Source organism: Bos taurus, chromosome 21 (assembly GCF_002263795.3).
Source record: "Bos taurus isolate L1 Dominette 01449 registration number 42190680 breed Hereford chromosome 21, ARS-UCD2.0, whole genome shotgun sequence".
NCBI lineage: Eukaryota > Metazoa > Chordata > Mammalia > Artiodactyla > Bovidae > Bos > Bos taurus.
The window spans coordinates 49,863,658-49,873,418 of record NC_037348.1 but is presented as its reverse complement, the minus strand read 5'-3'; positions in this window follow the sequence as shown (position 1 = coordinate 49,873,418).

Below are 9,761 nucleotides of genomic sequence, written 5' to 3'. Positions count from 1 at the left end.
GAAAGGAGAGATAGGAATGCCAGTAAGGGAGGAACACCATCCGAAAAGGAGAGAAAAACCAGGACACAAGAGTGGGAAAGCATGAGACCAAAGAGACACATAGAAGAGACAGACGGAAAGAGAAATTGATTAGCAGTACATTGAACCAGGCAAATAATTTAACATAGCATTATTTTTAGATATAAATGACCCAGGTCATAGAAACATAGAATTTTAAATTGATTCAGTCGTTTAAAACTAATGTTAATCAAGTCATATTCTTCAACCATATACTACTGATCTCTAACTACTCTGCAGGAAATGATTACATATTGTTGAATGTCAGAGAAATCTGAGTGAGTTTTAGATGTTGATAACAATAAATCGATTCTCTCTCTGTTCTCTTCATGGCTCCAGCATTAGCTTCTGTGAACTGGCTCACAAAGTATGACTGCACCTGAGAAAATGGGCTTTTACGACAAAACCACAGGAAGAGTACCAATTCAGAAATTAAGGATTTTTAATAATAATCTGGTTGCTAAAAGCAGAATGCAAAATATGTCATGTACAAAACAGGAATTGTTGTGCCTCAAAAAGGGTGGGAGATGGTTCCAGCTTTAGTTCACATTTGCACATAGTAGAATTTATTAGTAATTTCAGGTACTTGGTTTCTACAATATCAAATAATTTTATTTCCATTTGCTTCCACAAAGATACCTATCATAAAAGGATTTGATAATCCATTTTAATGCCACACTACAATAATAGGAAATGTTACCCCAGTAACCAATTGGAAAAAAATATAAAAAATCAGAAATACATATAGCTGAGAAGTAGATAGATGACCAACAATAAAAGAGCAAAAACTTTTTCAACATATTTCTCATCTATACTCTTTACCATCTCAGTTCCAAGAAAGCCTGCATTTTCTGGTCCCTCTTTTACTAAGTTTTGCTCACTTCTGTCATTCCCACCTTCCAGTGACCACCATTTGTTAAGAATACAAAAACATGTGACTAAATAACACAAAGTTTTTCATAAATGTAAAATCCCATTAACCCAAGACTCTAAGAAAGTACATACACTTCAAATTACAGTAAATGCTTTTAAGATTGCTCTGCCTTAATTCTTGTTACGTCTTGGTACTCCTTGCATGCATGTGTAGTTACATGCGTATATGTGTGTATCTGTATATTTTATTTTTCAAAGCATAAGTTGATGTAAAATAACCTTAAATACCTCATTGAAAGAAAACATGTATTTGCATACAGTTGAAAATAACAACACATAATGAATGTGGGCATGTAATGTAGCAAATATAAATTTTATGGCATTACTAATGCCATAAATATTTTATAAATATAACCAAGCTGGCAAAATTTAAGTGATGCTAACTACAGAGCCCATTCTGATTCAAACTTCTAAATTTATAATATTAGAATAGATGTTTCCCTTCTCTGTGACACTAACATCATTAGGAACTACTAAAATAATAAATAAAATTATAGGCCACCTGAAGTGAAGAACCAACTCATTGGAAAAGACCCTGATGCTGGGAAGATTGAAGGCAGGAGGAGAAGCAGGTGACAGAGGATGAAATGTTTGGATAGCATCACCAATTCAGTGGACATGAATTTGAGCAAACTCCAGGAGACAGTGAAGGACAGGGAAGCCTGGCATGCTGCAGTCCATGGGGTCACAAAAAGTTGGACACAACTTAGCAACTGAAAAACAACAACAACAAAATAATAGAACTAAGAGGAGTAGGCAGTGTTCTTCAACCTCTCGTGGAGAAGAAAGCAGCAGAAGTATGGGTGGAACTTGAAGCAGCACCTGAACATACTACCCAGAAGCTGGGTGAAAACCTTGAGCCTGAAAATATGCATCAGTATCCCCCATCCTCACTCAGGGCTCCTCAGTGCTCGCCTGGTTGCCTTCCAGCATCCTTTCTTTCCTGATTTTATCAAGAATCCATTTATCTCCAGCATAGCACAGGTATGATATCTTAGAAAAGCTGACCTACCCAGTTTGAGAGATAGCCTTAATTTATTTCAAAGCAATTCCATTGATTCCCACCTGCCAGAGACGGGTTCAAGATAGACATGTGTGACAAGCCACAGTCAGGCCTGCTGAATTAAACCTTGGGTAGGCCTGATAACTAGTGAGGAATGCAGCATGGATCAATACCCTTGAATTCTCTCAGATGGTAACAGGTGGTACATACTCTACGCTCACCCAAAATGCAATAAAAGGCAGCAAATGCAACTGTGACAGATGCCACTTTTCATAAGCTTCAGAGACCAACAAACTCTGAGTGTACAGACTTCGAGAAAAGCAAGGAGAAATATTGAGAACTTATGCTCTTGAAATATACTACATGAGTATTTTCTCCATTGCCTGTTTCCAGGTACAAGAGTAAACCAGAGACAAACTAAGCCCTGTATATTGTCATCACTGTTTCTCAAACAGGAAATAGGTGATTTAATCTGGCCCTGCTCTTGAAAGAGTCAACACGATTGGTAAGCACAGACAAGAAAGGACTGAAATAAGGATGCATTCGCCAGGCTACCTGGATACCCTATTACCACTAGGATCAGGGTCACTTGATCTGTGGAGCCTAAGGGAAAGTTTCTGGAAAGATACAAGTTATTTAAGGATGGAAGATTTGTTAGCTCCACCAAGTTCCTTCCTTAAGCCATCGTCCATCATCCCAATGCTGCTAAATTGTGGGCATCTTGAAGAAAATTTAGGAATGGGTAACTGCAAAACACCCAAACCTAAGCAAGCTAGTTATGAAAGCTTGGAACCAGAGCCTGGATTCAGGGTCTGGAGCTGGGTCTTTCTCATAGAGTTTTTCAGCTGTGGTGAGATTTCTACAAATGCCTGTGGACCTGGGAGCCCAGAAGTCCAGGCTTTTTGGCTATATCCTTTTTACTTTCTGGCTTCTCTTTTTAGTGGGCTCTGGATGAAGGGTCCCAGCAGCAGCAGCAGCAATCTCCCTTCCAGGATTACCCTTGGGACATAGTTCCAAGTAATATCTCACTCCTGTTGGATCTAATAGGTAATTCAAACGAATGTGGGTTCCTGTTCAAGATGGCAATGTAGGAAGATCCTGAATTCACCTTTTCATCAACCCACTAAAACTAGAGTACATAAAGAACAATTACCTCTGAAACAAACCTCCAAAATACTTAAGCAACTCCTATGCATCAGACGAACAAGGAAAAAACCCACATCAAAATGGATGGGAGAGGCTGAGACACAGTTTGGCCATAAGCCCTACCTTCAGCATAGCCAGCAAAAATGGGAATGGAACTCACAATCTGGAGACCCTGACCTTCCCCCTGAAGAGCAAAAGGTTTGAACCCCACATCTGATACCCCAGCTTTGAAGACCTGCATCTGAGAAATCAATGCCCAAAACATCTAGCTCTAAAAGAAAACTGGAGGGGAAAAAAAAGCCAACCGGGCCTTCATCTGTAAGACTACAGTGATCTAAGAAATACTTCTTAACCAGCTTTTATGGATTCATCTGGCTATCCTCCCCTCATCCCAGAGCCTGCACAGATGTAACCACCTGAAATGCATGGTTTTCTGTGAAAGAGGCCTGGTTGCTTATCTTAAAACTCGGACTTGAGGGGCAGGTGTATCTAATTTAACACAAATCTAGGGCCTTACCGAAATGCTCTCCAAAGATGGAGGCTGGGATGGGAGGAGGTGCCATCTTTGTATTCTCCCTCGGTCTCATTCCAAGTCACCAGTATCTTTCAGAAAGGAGCCTATCTTCCAGAAAACTTGGGGTGCCCCAGTTTTTGCAGGTGCCACCCAGGGGACACCCCTTGATCACCTGGCTCTGACAGCCAGTGGGGTTTGCATTCTCAGGTCCCACGGAGCTGTAACAAACACAAAGATTTCTAAAAGCCACCTCCCTGAGCAAAGTGAAGAGGCAGGAGACTGAAACGCCCAGTCACTATGGAAGAGGCCTGTTGTGTTCACAGCTGCAGCTTGAGGGACAGGCTTCTAATTAAACACACATCTAAGGGCTGACTGCAACCCTCTCCAGAGACCTCAGAGTGTGGGTGCTACATTTGTGTTCTCCCACTACCTTGCTCCTTGATATGTGTCTTAACGATGATTGTTTTCATTTGACAGCAAAGCAAAACAATGAAAGCAAAAATAAGCAAGTAGGACTTCATCAAACTAAAAAGCTTCGGCACAGCAAAGGAAATAATCAACAAAAAAACCCACCAAATAGAAGAAAAATTTGCAAATCACACCTAATAAGGGGTTAATATGCAAAATACATAAAGAATTCATACAACTCAGTAACAAAAAAAGTTCGATTTAAAAGCAGGTAGAGAATCTGAATAGAAATTTTTCCAAAGAAGACATACGCATAGCCAACAGGTACATGAAAAGAGACTCAACATCACTAACCCTCAGGGAAATGCAAATGAAAGCCACACTGAGATAGCAGCTCACACCTGTTGTATGGCCATTATGAAAAAGATAAGAAGTAACAAATGTTGGTGAGCATGTGGAGAAAAGGGAAACCTCGTGGACTGTTGGCCAGGAAAGCTAGAATCAAATAAATCTAAAGAATTAACTTGAATTCTATAAGAAATCTTTACAAACACAAGGAAGTCTATCTAGTTTGCCAAAAAGTCACCTATATGTATTTCTGCTATGCAACAAGCAAGAGATAAAATAATTTCTCATTGATTTTTAACCTAATCAACAAATTCATAAGTATTCAAGAAGCATAATATATCTTTGCATAAGCATGAATTGTTATTGTACTTCATTCTAGTAAAAAACTCAATTTTAAAAAGCATCAGCAAAAATCACATTATTTTAGATTTAATTAAAAATGACGTTAAGAGATAAAAACAAACGAAAAGTAATTTTTATTTTTATTTCATCAAATCCGTCTACATGAATGAAATTCCCTTATGAAGAGACCAAGAGGCCAGACTTCCATGTAAAATTCTTTAGGCTTTAAAACAAATGGGTTATGCTATCTGTGAAGCATAGGAAGCTTTCTCTTCCTCATTACTGTCTCCAGTGAAGCAATTCTGATGTTTTGTGCATTTCCCTATTAACAATGTGCATAGTATTCTGAAATAAGCTGACAAACTTTACAGAGAAACAGCTGTCAATTCACTACTTGATGAGCAGGCAGATATAAAATCTTTCCATATTCAGTGTTTCCAAGGAAACCCCTCTTTCTGTATACACTCGCTCAACATGCAAGCTTTGAAGGCACCGTATAGTCTCTGTGCGTGTGAGAGGAAAGCAAAATAGAGGTATAAGTTAAAAATCTCCAGAATGAAACATTAGTTCCATGACAATAAGAAGTATTATAAGAATCGGCTAACCATATTGATTTGATTGAACATAAGCACAATGATGTTTGGGAAAAAAAAAGAGGAAACGAAGAAATAAATATGCCCTAGGGAACCTGGTTAGTGAAATATTTCAAAAGGGAATGCCATTGTAAACACCACCAGAATGACAATATAAAGAGGGATGAGACAGGAAAGCAAAATAGAGCAACAGAAACAAAAGAACTGAAACTAAAGAAAAATAAGGAGACAAATTAAGAAAGAAAACAAATCTGTATATTTGAACGTATCGATGTTTATTTACAGCAACACTAGTATAAAGAAAATTGACCAGTGAGGTCAATTCCAAAAAAATCAATTTAACTAAATTAGTCAAAACAATTGGCCACAGTCTTACACTGAAAGCGTTTGATGTCTAACCTCTTTGGTGTACTCAGTAAGCATCTACTATCATTCTTTATGAAAATTATCAAGGCTCTGAAATACTAAGATATGCCTAAGTATGAAAATACTTCTAAATACGATAATAATTTCACTAGGATGCTTTATTGTTTTGTTTTCACCTATGTAATATTGGGCTTCCCTGGTGGCTCAGAGGGTAAAGCGCCTGCCCGCAATGTGGGAGACCCGGGTTAGATTTCTGGGTCAGGAAGATCCCCTGGAGAAGGACATGGCAACCCCACTCCAGTATTCCTGCCTGGAGAATCCCATGGACGGAGGAGCCGGGTAGGCTATATATACAGTCCATGGGGTCACAGAGAGTTGGACACGACTGAAAACACTAACATTTTTAACATAGACAATCTCCAACTCACAATGGTTTAACTTACAATTTTTTGACTTTAGGGACTTCCCTGGTGGCACAGTAGATAAAAATCCACCTGCCAATGCAGAGGACACAGGTTTGATCCCTGGTCCAGGAAGATTCCATGTGCCCAGAGTAACTAAGCCTGCATGCTGCAACTAGTAAAGCCTGGACATCGAAAATCTGTACTCCCCCCAACAAGAGAAGTCACCACAATGAGAAGTTCAAGCGCCACGATGAAGAGCAGCTCCTGCTCACTGCAACTAGAGAAAGCCTGTGCGTAGCAACGAAGACCCAGCACAACCAGCTATAAATAAGTTAATTTAAAAAGATTTTTCAACTTTATATGTTTGAAAGCAATAGTCATTCAGTAGAAACTCTACTTCAAATGTTGAATTTTGAACTTTTCTTGGGCTAGCAATAGTGGAATACTGATACTGGACAATAGCTTTGAACCTCAGCTTCCAGTCAGCCACGTGATCACAAGGTAAGCAACTCGTACACTTACAACCTGTTTTCGTTCACTTTTAGTACAGCCTTCAATAAACTATATGAGATATTCAACACATTATTATAAAACAGGTTTGTAGATGATTTTGCCGAAGTGTAGACCAATATAAATATTCTAAGCATGTGTGAGGCAGGCTAGGCTAAGCTATGACATTCAATAGGTAAGATGTATTAAATGCATTTTCTGCTTATGATATTTTCAATTTATAATGGGTTTATTGGGAAATAACCCCATCATAAGTTAAGGAAGATCTATACCTAATTAACATGTTTCATGTTCAATGAAATGTATATATATGCACACAATTTTTGCTGTTGAACATCTGAGGATACACACACACAAACCCCAGTTGAAAATGCCACAGCTTTAACAAGCCTGCCCTTCCAAGGAGAGCTCTACAGAATAAAATGATTAGACTCCATACGTCCTGCATCATCACAGTGATATTCTAGAACCTATCACTTCCAGTCACTGTGCTCTTTGTCTTCTTTCATATGCTTGTGAAGGACACTCCAATTTAAGTATGTAAATTACGAATAAAGTGTTAGTCACTCCGTTGTGTCTGACTCTTTGTGACCCCCATGGGCTGCAGCCTTCCAGGCTCCTCTGTCCATGGGGATTCTCCAGGCAAGAACACTGGAGTGGGTATCCATTTCCTTCTCCAGAGGATCTTTCCAACCCAGGGATCAAATCTGCACCTCCTGTGTCTCCTGCATTGCAGGCAGATTCTTTACCCTCTGAGCCGTAAGGTGATCCTTTGTGGTCATAGATATATCTTCATCATACAGTTGCTCTTTTAGCAAAATCCATTTCAAGACTTCAAACAAAATTTGTGCTGACTTATTTTTCAGAGAAAACCAATCTGCTTGCTTCCTTCCATACCTGTGGCATGGTCATGTGAATGTTCACGTTTTCTTCCTAATAAAGCCTGAAATGCACACACTGATGGAATGTGTGTTAATGTGTCCATGTGTTCTTGAGACTTTAGGCCAATAAATTACCCTTTCCACAGTGAGGATCTATGAATTTAATTTGTGTTTGTTGGGTCTATGTTGTGCAATGGTATTTAATTCAAGATAAATCTGCTCATTATAGGCAGAAATATGTGTTATGACTTGGGTCATTTATAACACGATCTCATAACTGCAATTCAAAGAAAACTGTAAAATGAAGAGCTAGTACACTAGGGTTTGAAATGACCAACTGTCATTCCTGTGAAGGTTATTCAGGTAAAAAGTGACAGTACTAAGACTCAAACCAATTAGGAGAAACTGCTATCTCTGTTGTAATAGTAGGATGAGTAGTGTACATCATTTTTGCAATTTAATGTTACATTTCTCCTTTAAAAGATTTAGAAGTTCCCTGTTTAACAGCAATGGCGACCTATAGCTGCACTTTTTTTTTTTCATGTTGATGTATGCACTTCATTTTGTTTGAACAAAAACACTTTCGTATGTGTCTAGGTCAGTGTTACAAATGGGGCAGCTGAAAACTGACAGTTCTGAAATTCGAATTTGGATCTATTTCACTGGACTTGAGCATCTATCCAGCATCTGGATTCAGATTCATTGGAGTTTAACTCATATGTTGGAGTTTAACTCTTCTGAGCTTCTTGAATTAAGTGATCACTAAGCTTCATTGTACTCTTTTAGAATTAGGCAGAATGTATATTTAAATCTATGATAGAATAACCAAAAAAGCAGAATGATGAAATATGAAATGAAAAGTGAAAGTGAAGTCGCTCAGTCGTGCCTGACTGTTTGCAACCCTGTGGACTGTAGCCTACCAGGCTCCTCCATCCATGGGACTCTCCAGGCAAGAGTACTGGAGTGGGGTGCCATTTGCTTTCAGGGGATCTTCCCAACCCAGGGATAGAACTCGGGTCTCCAGCATTGGAGGCAGACGCTTTAACTTCTGAGCCCCCAGGGAAGCCCCCAAAATATGAAATAATGTATTATAAATGGAGCCTAGAGATTTGAAAAATATGGTTTTGCCTACAGAACTAAGTAAATTTTGCTATATGACAAGTCAACAATTGTGTGTGTGTGTGTGTTGCAACACATGCTATCTGAACTCAGGTCTACTAGGAGAATCATCATCAAAATGAAAAGGAATATAGATAGATTTTGTAGGCTCTTACAAAAAAGAATAATATGTAATTTTATTGTTTTGTTTGATAATGTTTGCTTTTTGTTATATAATTTGTTTTATAACAGATTTGATATAATTCATATTGCACAAAAGCCACACATTTAATGTGTATAAATCAAGGGTTTTAGTGGATTCACATGGTTTTACAACCATTACAATTAATTTTAGAATATTTTCACCACCCACAAAACAACCCGTTTACCTATTAACAGTCACTTCTATTCTCACCACCCTCATCCCCTGACAACACTCATCTACCTTTAGTTTCTATGAATTACCTACTCTAGATATGTCATATCAACAGAATAAAAAAATATGTGTCCTTTCATGACCGTCTTCTTTCGTGTACTGTAATATTTTCAAGGTTCATCCATGCTGTGGCATACATCAGTAAGTGATTTTTTATTACCTCATAATGTTCCATTGTATGGATATACTAGATTTTATTTATCAGTTGGTGATAGACAGGGATGCCTAGTATGCTGCAGTCCATTGGGGTTGCAAAGAATCAGACACAACTCAGCAAGTGAACTGAAGTGATTTATCAGTTGGTGGACATTGAGGTTGTTTCTATGTTTTGGTTATTAAGAACAATGCTTCTATGAACATTCATTCCAGTTTTTAAATAGAGATACACTTGATTTCTCTTGAGTATATATCTAGGAGTAGAGTTGCTGTATTATATGATAAATACAGGTTTAACTTATTCAGGAACATCTAAATTCTTTTCCAAAGTTGGAGTAGCCATGTTACAGTCCTAGCTGCAGTGTATGAGGATTCTGATTTCTCCACATTCTTGTCAATGTTTATCATTACCAGTCTATTTTAGTAATCCTAGTAGGTTTGAAACAGTATTTCATTGTAGGCAATTTGCCTTTGCCTAATAACTAATGACATTTAGCATCTTTTCAAATGTTTGGGACCCATTTGTATATTTTCTTTGACGTTGTATCTATACAAGTTCTTTGCCC